The sequence below is a fragment of the Calidris pugnax genome, unplaced genomic scaffold, assembly GCF_001431845.1.
Source record: "Calidris pugnax isolate Ruff unplaced genomic scaffold, ASM143184v1 scaffold1, whole genome shotgun sequence".
NCBI classification, from domain to species: domain Eukaryota; kingdom Metazoa; phylum Chordata; class Aves; order Charadriiformes; family Scolopacidae; genus Calidris; species Calidris pugnax.
This window is the reverse complement of record NW_015090800.1, coordinates 10,963,096-10,977,293: the sequence shown is the minus strand read 5'-3', so window position 1 is coordinate 10,977,293 and position 14,198 is coordinate 10,963,096. Positions and strand designations below refer to the sequence as shown.

The following is a 14,198-nucleotide window of genomic DNA, read 5'->3' as shown; positions in this document are numbered from 1 at the left end:
GCATAGTTGTATCTGCAAAGCCATTAAAAAATTCTCCAGGCAGGAGTCTGTTTGTGGCTAAATTGATTTATCTTTTATTCCACATTTTGATGTGTTAGGTTTTATTTCTGTGTTTGGAAAGAAAAACATTTTATTTTGAATCATTGCAAAACTTGTAAAATGAGGTGTATGCAGTCCCAAATGTCTCTGGAAAAATTGTTAGTAGGCATTTTCCTCATAATATTAGCATAGTAAAATCTGTGGAAATTCCACTCAGTGTCAGCTTCTTCCTACAAATGGTAGCTCAATGACAGAGTCTCAAACTTTTCTGTATTTTGGCACCATTTCTCATACAATTTACTTTAAGTCTGAAATTATTCCCTACTCCTGAAAGTCTGTTTTCCTCATCTACTTGTTCTCAATCATCTGAGCCATTCTTTAATGTTGCTTCATGTGATGTACTACATGGTTCTGGATTCAGTTAAGCAGGGAAAGGGGAAAAGTGGCTGTATAAATACTGCCAACCAGAGAGGTGCATATGTCTAAAGAATAGGAAGTAGTATTCCTATTTGTACTTCATAAAACCAACCATAAACCAGTCCTGAAATACGTGATCTGGACTTCTCAACCTCATAGATTTACCTCTCTGGTCTCATACCTGAAAGCCCTAGTTTTGCTTAGTCTCAGCAATTAGCACAGATTACCGTATTATGCTGTATTAAAAAAAGGGCTGGGTAGGCGTGGTGGAAGCTCTGCAGAATTGCTCCTACTACACTATGGATTGCCTACGAGTATTCGCTTGGCCTTTTTATACTATGTTAAAAAGGTCCCACTAAGGTCTCTGAACCAATTCACACTACCCATCTAAACCTGATGGTCTCTATGATATAACTCAGGACAGTTAGTGTCCACTTTTGGGTATGGGAGGCAATGTAGTGACAAAGGATGAGGAGAAGGCTGAGGTACTGAATGCCTTTTGTGCCTCAGTCTTCAGGAATGGAGTAGGGTGTCCCCTGAGTACCCAGACCCCTGAGCTGGTAGATAAGGGCAGGGAGCAGAATGAAGCCCCTGTCATCCAAAGGGAAGCATTGAGGGACCTGCTCCAGCACCTAGACACAAAAAAGTCTGTGGGCCCAGATGACATCCACCCGGGGGTACTGAGGGAGCTGGCAGAAGTGCTTGCAGAGCCACTCTCCATCATTTACCAGCAGTCCTGTCAAACTGGGGAGGTCCCAGCCAACTGGTGTCTAGCAAATGTGATGCTCATCCACAAGAAGGGTCGGAAGGATGATCCAGAGAACTACAGGCCTGTCAGTCTGACCTCGGTGCCTGGGAAGGTCATGGAACAGATCATCCTGAGTGCCATTATGCAGCGCATGAAGGACGCCCAGGTGATCAGGCCCAGCCAGCATGGGTTCATGAGGGGCAGGTCCTGCTTGACAAACCTGATCTCCTTCTATGACAAAGTGACCTGCTTGCTGGATGAAGGAAAGGCTGTGGATATTGTTTACCTGGACTTTAACAAGGCCTTTGATAAAGTCTCCCACAGTATCCTCCTGGAGAAACTGGCTGCTCATGGCTTAGATGGGTATACTCTCCGCTGGATTAAAAACTGGCTGGAGGCCGGGCCCAGAGAGTGGTGGTAAATGGAGTTAAATCCAGTTGGCAGCCAGTCACGAGTGGTGTCCCACAGGGCTCGGTACTGGGACCTGTTCTCTTTAACATCTTTATCAATGATCTGGATGAGGGGATTGAGTGCACCCTCAGTAAGTTCGCAGATGACACCAAGCTGGGTGGCAGTGTCGACCTGCTGTAGGGTAGAGAGGCTCTGCAGAGAGATCTCGACAGGCTGGATCGATGGGCTGAGACCAACAGGTGAGGCCTCACCTCGAGTGCTGTGTCCAGTTTTGGGCCCCTCACCACAAAAAAAGACATTGAGGTGCTGGAGGGGGTCCAGAGAAGGGCAACGAAGCTGGTGAGGGGTCTGGAGAGTAAGTCTTATGAGGAGAGGCTGAGGGAGCTGGGGTTGTTTAGTCTGAAGAAGAGGAGACTGAGGGGAGACCTTATTGCGCTCTTCAGCTACCTGAAGGGGGGGTGTAGAGAAGTGGGGATCAGTCTCGTCTCCCAAGTTACAGGCAATAGGACAAGAGGAAACAGCCTCAAGTTGCGCCAGGGGAGGTTTAGATTGGATATTAGGAAAAATTTCTTCACAGAAAGGGTTATCCAGCATTGGAACAGGCTGCCCAGGGAAGTGGTTGAGGCACCATCCCTGGAGGTATTTAAAAGACAGGTTGATATAGTGCTTAGTGACATGGTTTAGTGTTTTGTTTTGTGTTGTGGTTTTTGTTGTTTTTTTGGTTTTGTTTTTTTGGGTCAGAGTTAGGTTAATGGTTGGACTAGATGATCTTTAAGGTCCCTTCCAACCTAGACGATCCTATGATTCTATGATATTAGCTAATGACCCTTAAGGGGCGCTGCTGGCTAACGGTACTGTTGTCTCCCATTTGCTCTCTGCGTTCCCAGCCTCAGGTATGTTTGTGATTTCCAGAAAGCAGGGAGGAGTCAGAGCATGACTCAGAGCACCTGATTCCTGTCTTCAGGTGAAAAATTAGTCATCTGTCCTAAAGGTCAAAATTCATTGATCTATATCTTAGTATTTGCAGAGACAAAAGACACAGCCATAGAGAACCAGGTTTTGTTATCTCCAATGTTCAAGATGACAGTCTTTTCTGTATAAACACAAAATACATGAACACAGCCTACTTTTGATTTTTTTTGATTCATCAAATGTTGCAACACATTTTTAATGTGTTAAATTGCCTGTAAAATAATATGATTTTTTGACAGCAGGTGCTAATGAGAAATCAAGCTCTCAAAACGACTCGTAGCCCAGCCAAGTGAAATTCATATTTAAAATAAACCAGATATAATTAATTTTTGTTATGTATTTACTGAAATCAATTATTTCAGTCATCAGAAAAGTTTGATCCCATGTAAAAAGTATGGAACAGGTAGCCTTTATTCTCAGTTTCCTATGTTGCCTTGAAATCGTTTTTTAATAGTTTTTCTCTGGAAGCAAATATTTTCATTTAGTTCAGGAGATTCCCTAGGGAAAAATGAAAGAAAAAACCACCATATATGGTACCAGAGATAGCAGTACACTGAGTAATGCTAACCTCCTTTCTGCAAGCTGCAAAACTTAGTAAAAGGGACCAAGTTATTGGTTTAAAAACTTCATAAAACAAAGTACTGCTGCTCAGGAACGTCAGTAACTTATCCTCAAATTTAACAATATATTTTCAATGGCAGTTGCACTTCTAATTATAGGATAAAAGTCAGCAATAAAGTTGGAAGGGCAGTTATTTCAAGAGATGAGTACTTCACCAGTAAAGAACTTCCTTTCAGATTGTCCAGATAATTTCCAAACCAGCTCAGGAAGCGTTTTCGTAATTTAGAAAAATGTCTTCACTCTCGCTCAACCCAAATCACAACACTGTTGTTTTGCTGAGCTATCCTGAAATATTTCACTCTGAATCAAGGAAATCAATTACAGTATTGTTTTATGGAAATCGCGTTATGGAGTTGATGCTCTGCTTAACTGGAGTGAGTTCCACAAAGGACTATGTCTCCTGTTGTTCAGTGCATTCAGGTTAATCCTGAGAGCCATGTGAGTATGTGTGGATAGTGGGAAATCGTTCCAATTAGAGAGCTTGACTTTTAGGGGAAAATGAGGGCCTCAGCATAAAGCTGTGATGATGTGAATTTGTGCAAACTAATTTATGTTAGCAAATTACAAGGAAGCATTTGATTCATGCTCATAGGTTTCATTTTAACCAAATTTCAAGATAAAACATTTAAACAATTTAATACAAAAATCTGGTGGTATTCCCATTCCATCATTTTTGAAATGTCAACTTTTCTTTGAGGGTCAGAGCAAAATCAAACATGAACATGTCGGGATTTCTCCAGGACTGAATCTCTCAGCTTGTTATCAGCTCTTTGTCAAAGTAATACATACAACAACTGTGACTAAATACTGTCATGACTGTGTCCAAATATAAAATAAGAAACCCATTTGCTTCAAGTCTATTTGACAGTGGGTGACAGATAATCTGATACTCTGTGATCTTTTCAAGAAGGAAAAGTCTTCTCAGACTTCCTTCAGATAAGAGCCCTCTCCTGTCATCTGCACTTCAGTACTCAGCCTCCTCTTGACAGACAATGTCTTATAGAATGGGATTGTAATAAGGAGTCCTGACACACAGATGTCAGGCATGTAGGTGATTAGAGACCCTTTCAAGTAGCTGATCACTAATAATCTATTACTTAGATCAACCTGAATTTTTTACCCAATGCTCATTTTCAGTCATCAGACTTGTGGAAAATAACTCATTCAATGAAAAAGAAGACAGTAGCATCCACTTTCTTAGTTTATGAAGGGTAACTCATATTTATGGGCTAGGAAATTCAGGGGTTGCTACTTTTTGTGAGTGCTGATATTCTAGTACATGTCAACCAAAGATGATTTGTAATTAAGTTTGGAGAAGAATTAAAAAATCCGAACATAACTGGCAATGCAGGAAAACTTTGTATCAGAGTTGCAGTCTTGCTGATATCGAATAGTAAAAGAATAAGAAGTTATCCTAAAACATAGAAACTTATTTAAGGGGAATTCTATGTACTGACTTTGGAAATTTCCTTTTTATGTAAGCTTGTTTACATATTAATATTTATTGTTGCTCGGATGCCTAGAATTCAGCATAGTATTGAAAAACCTTTAGGAGGATTTTGCGCATGTGGAGAGAAAGGAATTTTTCTGTATGTAAAAATTTAGGTGATCTAAAGTTCCAGAAACCTATGGCACTAGGCAAATATTTGGTGGTTCGTGCAGCAATATTTATGTACATGAAGTCACATATGTTCCTTTGTAGGTGTTAGGCATACAAAATTACATACATCCCTCTGTGTTAATACTGTTACATTTTCTACTTCTCAATCTCATTCTCCAGCAATGAAGATAACTGTAAGAATTAATAAGCCTTCACTTTAAAAGAATCACTTAACTTCGCCTTTAGGGAAAACACCACAGCAGAATGTTTCCAGACAAACTGTGAGGGCTTGCATCAGAAAATCAGTAAGTGATATGTATAAAAGAAAGCTCTTACAAAGCATGACAGCAAAATGCATTTGAGATGCTGTTGTGAATAACAGTCACAGATCACTGAATTTACTTTCTCTCAGCTGAAAAAGTTGTTGGGTAAGAGATAAACCTTCATTGCAAAACATGGAAATGCAAAACAAGGGCAAAGAAAAAGGGGCAGAGGACAGAGGTCAGATTTCCCCTTTAAAAATAGGGCTAAGGAAAGCTTAGATGAAAGATTAGTAAGGCTGGAGGGAATGCCATGGAAAAAATGCCATCAGGCATCTGACCCTCTGTGCCTTCACTGAAGTCTGCATCTGTGGAGGAGTGGCAGTCACAGCCTCTATTGGTATTACAGCCCCTTTGGGTCTAAAATAAGGTTTTTGGCCTAGATACTATGTTCTTATAAAAACAGAAGATACCCAACGTGCGACAGTGCATGTATGTTTATCTCTATATGAGTATCACAGTGCGCAACCCAGAAGCTATTAATCAATTAATTACTCCATCTGCACGGCATTTCTTGTATGACTGTGCCTAGATATCTCTAGCCACAGATATTCTCCTCATCACCAAGGATAAGTATTTTCTGTAATTTTTGCTAGGAACAATGCATTACTGGTACTAGAAACCGATAAAGCTGTTGAAAAGGGACAGAGATGCAATGTTGTGTACATTCAGGTGTGCAAATGGTTTGAAATGTTTCATTTTGTGTCAGAAAACAACGGAAGGCCCTAACACACTGGCCAATCCAATCAACTTGGATTTTGAGAATCCCAATGTTACCACAGCAGCAATGATAAAAGGAAGTTTTTCTTTCTAGAACAGCTAGAACTGGTGCTAGGGACCATAATTTGTGCATTTCTCTTGTACAGAAAAGATCTCATGGCAGAAAATTATGAAAATAAACACAATAATAGCCAAAGGTTGGCATTCAACAACTGTTCAACAGCTATGTCTTATGGCTCTTTCTAGTCCACTAACACACTAGAGTAGGTGTCAAGGAGTAAGAACTATCTCGTCAACTGAACCAGTAAGTTTTTCCTTTGGGGCCTTTTTCTGTCTTAGCTGCATCTGTATTCCATTTAATTTCATCACAACTTCAGGGCTGAGAGAGAAGACAAATTTTGGAATAGGCTTTTGGACTGGCTGGCTGAGTAAAACATGGCTCCCAATCAAGAAAAAAGTAACGGTTTGAGCTGGTTTGTGAGTTACTTTTGCTCAGCCCTTACCTAAAGTATTCAATCCAGTTGATTCAATGACAAGAAGTGAGCAAACGTCTCTGCAATTTATGTCTATGCACACAGGGCTAAGATTTATAAACAGAAATCTGTATGAAAAGGGAATCTTCTTCTGTGTCTATGTATGACTGCAACCTACTCTTGGCATTTATGACCAAAATTAGCAAGCTATTCTGAGCCTGCAAAGTTGCAATGAGTGTGTATTTTAATACAGACTCCTCTCAGGAAACATCATGGTACTGCTGAAGAACACTTTCAGACGCTCACTAAAACCACCATTTGATCCTATCGAGAATTAAATTAGAACAGAGCTTTTTGTAATAATCACCTGATCAAAATAACTTGCTGAAGCCATCACATATAAGGGCAACTGCCCTAAGAAGTAGATCACATGCTATTTCATTTAGTAATAGGGCCAGGGAGTAGCAAATTATGTAAGAAATATTTCCTAATCTCCAGGGAAAGGAGAGCAATGACTCTTGAACATGTTCCATTGCTGCAAGATACAGCAGGACTCCCTTCTTGCTGAAGTGTCTGTACACTTTTGGAAACACGGAGATGGGACACAGGGGGGCTTTAAACTGTGGAATGACTCACTCATCCATGCTCCCATGTCCTGGTACTGCAACTCTCTGCACTGCCTGGAAGTCACATGCACTGACTGACTTGCAGGTTATTGTACTCGTTAAGGTCTTTCCTAGAACAAACAACTTTATTCCAAGGCAGAGCATGGAGCAATTTTTAGGATGATGAATTTTTTTGGAAACTTGGAACTTTTCTTAGACTGTGCTGTACTTGACTTTCTGTTCAACAATCTTCTGACACGACTCCAGGAGGTCTAATGTCCTGAATTAACCCCCATCTATAGCACTACCAGAGAGCAGAGCATGCAGCATCTCAGTATTTTGACATCTAACACCACCATGGCTAACTGCAGCAAAGACCACAGTTTATTTTGGCACTTTGAACTCAAAATACACATAAAGACACTTGGCCAAGCAATAGAGGATTGTGGGTGTGATTAGTCTTCTTTGGAAGAGGCAGTGTGGGTGTGAGACATTCTACATTGCTTTGCCTGGGTCCCACTGGCTGCTCTGTGGCTATGCCATTAGTAGTACCGACATAGGCAACGGAGGAGGGAAGCTATTGATAAACCACTTTGTTTTGTGAATGCTGCATTTTTTAGGGTTCTGAGAGGTCTCTGAGCAGAAATCTATCTTCATATTTCTTGAATCCATGGTAACTTTCTTCCCATCCCTACAGAACCTCAGGAAGCAGTGAAGATTGACTGGAACTTTTACCACAACATTCTTGCTAGAATGGCTTCCCAGGACATATAATCCTGTTGGATACAGACTGGATTTTGACTCTAATTCATTCTCTTCTGCAAGCAGCTTTATCTTGGATGAACCACCTGCTAGTGCAGTGAGCTCTAGCAGAAAACCACACCTGATAACAGAAATAGGAATTAGTAGAGATCCCAAAATCTACATGTGTTTGTTGGACACATTGTGGAATATTCGGAAATGTTTTATTATTTAACATAAAAAATGCCTTGCTACTCATAGCTGCAAATGTTCTTGATGTAACCAGTCATTCATCTGACAGCCTAAACCTGTTGGAGGAAGTGAGAGTAAGCTAGAGTAGAAAGGAAGAAGAGGAATTAACACTGATTTGAACAGGAGTGCACCTTTCTCTTTCTTCTCATTGATGCAAAAAGCCAATTTAATATTGAGTTGATTTAGACACTCAGCTTGGCTATGAAACAAAATATATTGACGCCTTCTTATAAAAAATGAAGCAAGTAAAACCAGCTGGACTTCCCAAATAAAAAAAAAAATATCAGCAGCACCTGTTTTTTTATTTTCTTTTTATCAGTGCACCCAGTAGATTACAGAAGTGTCTCTCTGCTCAAGGGAATCTGTGCCCATTGTACTTCCTCATTTATTGATGGAAAGGATCCAAATATCACATACAAATAATGCTGGAGTGGAACTCTCCCCTTGTCTTCTTATAAAACTACCCATTGCAGAAAACCCTTGAACACTAATTGAACAAATTACGGAGAATAACTCTGCAGCCTTATTGTTAAGGTACTCAGAATAGAAGACGACACATAAATGTGTCTATGGTGTGAGCCAGGAGTCCAAGCTACTATTATAATCAATGGAGTGAGATTTTTATTCACCATTAAATAGCGACTTATGGCTCCATTCATTTTCTTAAACATAGGTGATCAACGACATTCAGAGGCTGCAGCACACCCTTCTGGTTTCTAGCTGTTACTCTGGGGTGTTGCAGATCTCCCATAGGTCCTGAGTCACATCTCCCAGCCCAGAATGGGTACTGTGGGTATCCCAGAGCGTCTCATATGGCAGTAGGCACCCATGTTTAGGTAACTGCTGGCTGGTCAACAGAGCAGCAGTCTGGGCTGACTGTAATGATCTGCTGTCCGTGACTCCAATGGGAGCAGGGACACGTAGTTCACTTGCACACACGTCCATTTGGTATCTGGTTCCTAACCCAGGAATCTCCTGCGGCACTCTAAAGATCATTAAGATCTTTGTATGGTTGCAAAATTATCTAAATATTCAATGAACATACATCTGAGATCAGTCCTCTCTTCCCTAACTTAAAACACAAACAACTCTTCAAAGCAAAAGAATAAAATCTCCCAGCGGTCATAAAGTGCATCAAACTTCCCTAGTGAATTATGGAAAAATAATTCCAAGTATTGGTTCCCTAACAGCAGTGAAAAAAAGAAACCTTCTTTTGGATTTTCCAGTCGGGACTGAAAGCAGAGAGAGAACAGTAGATGAGAAGAGAAGGGGCTGTTTCACAGCCACACAGTTCCTCAGACTCAAGAGACAAAGCTGTTTGCAGTGGGACTGAGAAAACTCTAGTTACAACTGAAGTTAATGATTCTATCCATTTGCTTTCGCCTTTATTTTCAGATTTTAACATTCAGTGCAAAGCCACATCAGTGTCTGGATGAGAACAACCTGTTTTGTTCTCACTCTAGAGCAATTATTAAATTAGGACCTCTAACATAGTGGAATCTCTGCATTTTCCCTAAGTGACAAGTCTAGTATTTGGCCCTATCCCAAGGGAAATTTCCTTGGGTAATTTATTTTCAAACTCGATTTGCTTTTCCAGTTCAAGGAACCCTCGGATATCCCCTCATGAAACATGAAATATGTTGTACAACATGTTTTTCAAGGGCCGTTAATGTGTGTGTGGCAGCTACTAATGTTTTGATAACTGAATTTTCCTCAGATCTCTCTGCTATTTTTTTTGCTATGTGACCAAAGACCTTCCCATCTTGTTTGGTAGATCTCTGAAACTAATATGAAGAAACTTATCCAGTTTTTCATGGAAGAGAAGGGTACTGTAGCATGTTGGTTTTTTTAAAAGCTCTCTCAAAGTGATATATTTAGGAGGTATGAGGGGAAAGAACTGGGCAGTCCTTTATTTATCTTCCCAACAGGTGCAGCATAGGGAGGCACAAAGGCAGCATTTGCTAATTTCAGTTTTGCCAAGTACAAAGCACCCTCGGGTCTGTTGAAAGACTGTTCCCTGCTTTCCTCCTAAACTCAATGAGGTTTTTAGTTTAGTGTGACAATATTGAATATTTTTCCTGTGCATAGGTGCACTGCTTTTTGAACAGGGTGGACGAGCTTTTCAACTCTAGTAAGAACACCAGTAACCCAGATCAATCTTGCATTATCCTCCTACGCTAGTATTAAAATAAAATCAATGCATTGTATTAAAAAAAAAACAATGGATTTGATTAAAAAAAAAAAAAAAAAAAAAAAATCAGCGGTGCAGTTCCTTCAATTTACACCATCTTAAGCAAAACAGAAAAATTCCAAAATAAATCAAGTTTGGGGGTTTTTCTTTGCCAGTGTCAGTGTTTGGTTGGGGTTTTTTTTGTTTGTTGGTTTGGTTTTTTTTCAATCAAATTAATCTAATTGGAAAAGTAGTCTTAAACTTAGGAGCAGTTGAGGCAGAAGGTCGGAAAATAAACCTGAGATGTTCTGGTATCTCGGAGCAACATTTAGAAATTAGCAATGGGAGGGCAAAGACAGTCTAAGAACAACTCAGTTCCCAGCGTGCAGTAAGATCTGTGCAGGAGGACACGGCTCTATAGGGCTCAGGATGGGAGCAGGGCCCACCCTGATGGATCTAATTACAACTGTTAGGCGTAAGTTTGCTTTCCATTTGTGAAAGCTTTAAATTTATTAGCTAGAGGTGATGAAGAGAAACTGTCTAAAGAATTGAGAGGGAAAATAAGATAAGGGGTTAAGGTTTCCTCCTTCCCTCATCCACTGAAAATCATTTACCTGTGACTTTAATACAGTGCTTGTAAATGATGCACATGGGCCTGACAGGGAGTGTGATTTGGCTCCAAGACTGAAGGTAGTTAGAAATAATGGGAATGCATTTTACAGTCAGTCCTGCAGAGGAGCAGTGATGATGGCAGAAGATGGATGGCTGTATACTTTCCTTTTGCCTCACTAGACACGCAGCAAGGATGGCAGCAGCTGCACTACCCAGTTTGGTGCCACAATCAAATGGTTATACAGGGCCAGTCTCCTGCATGGAAAGCACTAACCCATGTTAAACAATTTTCAGGGAAACTTTCCATCAGTAGTGTTGATTTTCACACAAGCCAAATTCATATACGGAAGCAGAATTCCCATTTAACTTCTTTTCCACCTCTGAAAAATTTTCTAGCCTTGAAAATATATTAAAAGAAATCTTACTTTAATAAACTTTTAGCCAATCTTGATACTGAGTTTGATTTCCCACGGGAATGCTGCTCTACTTGTCTACTTGTATGATTTATATGACTAGCTGTCATAAAACTTGTTTGACCATGCCTGTTATCTTGATACACCAGACTGTGGTATTGATTTAAATATTGTAAATATAACACAAATATATTTATAGAACAATCGTGCAATGAAACAAAACCACTCATGTTTAAAAGCCAATAGAAGTAAAGGCTGTTTTCCCCAGGCTTCTTTAGAGACAAGTGTCACCTTATCTCCAAAGCAGTCTCTATTGATATGTCTATTTATCTCCTTTCACAAATTGCTTTGTGTTTTAAAGACTGTCCTTCTAATATAAAATATATGCAAATAGTTTTCTGCTCAACTACACTGTTTATAGATTGAAAAAAGGTTTACTAAACACTAAAGCAGACACACCAACTTTTAATTCTGATTCCTTGCCAATATGTGGATGCTCCAGGCAGTATTCAAGCAGAGCTTGCAAACCCTTAGAAAAGGAAGCTGGTAGACAGTTGATAAATGTTTTGGCTTAAAATTTGGAATGGTTGCATAAATCATGGCCATGAATTATTTCCTAGATTGGAGAGAATAAATAAGGCAAATTTACAGAGCTGCCTACCAGGGACTGACTTGCACCTGTCCCTGTGGGATGATGCCCACAAATAGTTTGAAACCCTTGCTCTTGAGAGACTTGGCACTTACACAAAAGCGTGTCCAAATGTCGTGGCCTGTGACAGTTTAAGAGGGCACCTAATTAATGGGCAGCTCTTATTATGAATATTGGGTAAAGGAAAGGGGGGAGAGGAAAGATTCACTGAGTGATTACAATAAATTACAGGAAGTAATTATATGAGGGAGGGTTATTTTATTAGTCAGCAGGAAAACTAAAGGTTGTTAAATTTAAATGCACTAGTAAAGGTCTTCGGCATCGCAGTCCTATCCTAGTCATCCACTGGGATCAGTTAATGAGTGGATGTAGTCTTCTCCTTGTGAATATGAAATTTTAAACAGGCCAAGACAAACCTATCTTACAATGACATGACCATATACTCCAAGGAAGCCACAGCTGATGTAATATATAGGACTTTGACTATTTAGAAGTACAATAAAGGCCTTAAATCATTAGTCGTGGAAGTCTGTTTCTATACCGACAAATTCCATTAGGCTGAAGTGCTCCAGCAACCTTCTCTAAGCTGAGTCGTGTGTTTAATTTGGTGATCATATTTGTTAAGAGTGTATTGTGAGGCTACACTCTCACCAAGTGAGGAAATTTCTCACTTTGGTAATCTAATAATCTTAAAATAGCTCAAAGAACATTTGACCTGAAAAAAAAAAGCCTGGGAGCTTGCTACAGCACTGCCTCTGGAAAACCTAGCTATGTATCTCAGAGACTGCATTGACAAAAAAATGTAAAGCTGAGGTTTTTTTAACATTCAAGTGTTAGCCAGTTTCTGATTTCTCAGCTGCTTGCTCCTGCATGTGCTGTTTTTAACTGGCAGGACCTATGAGAATAAGGAGTATGAGATCATTCATGTAGATTTCTTCTTTTGGAAATGTCAGAAGAATACTGCTTAGGTACCCATAGGATGTTGAAGCCTTAAGCCTCTTTTTTTCTCTGCTTTCTACGGTAGTCCACCACCAAGTTCCCCAAAGGTTTCTCAGAGAGTCCTTCCAGTGGTACCTTACAGAATGTAGTAAGTCCAAGGTTCACCTTGATTAATTAATTACCTTCAATCCTTCATGCCTTGGAAATTACTTTGAGAACATGCATTTGATGGACATGTGAGGTTCCAAATTCTTACTGGTAGAGCATGTACCAGTAAAAGCAGTGGTATGGTACTGTTATTGGTACCAAATACTCCTGCCAATAATATAGTACGTACTTGTACTCACTATACAAGTACTGCCACCAACTCAGGTGAGTTCTTGATCAATGAAAAATCTTTAAGAAGCAGCTAATTTCACAATAAGGTAAACCTGTTACCATCCATATCTCCTGGCTGCAAATAAGTTGGGTGCAATGAGGAACAACCAGTGTTCAACCTGTATGTATTACTTTTCCAGAGCTCATTTCTACTTGTGAACTCTGGCTCTATCAGGACACAAGACTTCAATATTTTCAATATTTTTTATGTTCCTCAATATTGATCCATCAAAAACCACATTTATTCCACTGTCAATATAATGTTGTTCAGAGTTGCTAAACTTATTTTGTAATACAACCACAGAGCTGCATTTGTAATCACTGCATTGTAAGAACATCTTTGAAACAATCTGGTCTTAAACAGAATAATAACCTTTCTAAACGTGAGCCTCCTAAGAAATTTTCCCCAAACCACATATCTTTTGAAAGTGCAAAAATATTTTAGGTTTGCTTTTTCTTTTTTTTTTCAGTTGGCAGCCACAGAGTGCATTCTGATTAAATTGTGTAATATCCAGTCAAATAACAGATCAAATAAAAAGGACACTTAATACATGTGTAAATCATTTGAATTACAAATAAGACACTCTAGAAGGGGCTTGGCTCTGGGTTTGATATAGAGGATTAGGCTCTTGCATTAATACGTGCACTTGGTGTAGCTATTTTCAGAAGGATACTTCATCCATCATTGTCCTCGAGCACTAAGGAGGGCCAGTAAGTAAAATGATCACATTGGTCTGTCAACACTGCTTGCTTAAGACTTTTTTGCTCGTGCAAAAAGTTTAGTTTTTGTATGCCCCAAAACCAACAAGGTGCTGAAACTGCCTAATGCTCCTAATAGTTGCACTGCTCTTGTCTTCCACAAGAACCAGAAAATATTTCCAAAAGACTTTTAAAATAAAGCAAATGTTATTAGTGGGTCAGTGTTAAATCAAATGTACTACATACATGGGCCTGTCAGACCTTTCAGAATTGATGGGAAATAAATGCTATTTAATGACTTCTATACTTTCCATGAGATTATCTTTGTCAGATTAATCTCAGTTTTGCATTTGGGAATGCACTAGGGAACCGTCTGTATACCCCTTGTTTGCCAACACTTTCAAAGAATATAGTTTGCA

General features: G+C 39.6%; 1 protein-coding gene across 2 annotated transcripts in view; it reads right to left on the bottom strand.

The window, feature by feature from the left end:
• MYBPC1 (myosin binding protein C, slow type) overlaps positions 1 to 14,198 on the bottom strand; it is an 81,115-nt gene that overhangs the window by 65,883 nt on the left and 1,034 nt on the right. The gene's annotated exons all lie outside the window — the stretch shown is intronic.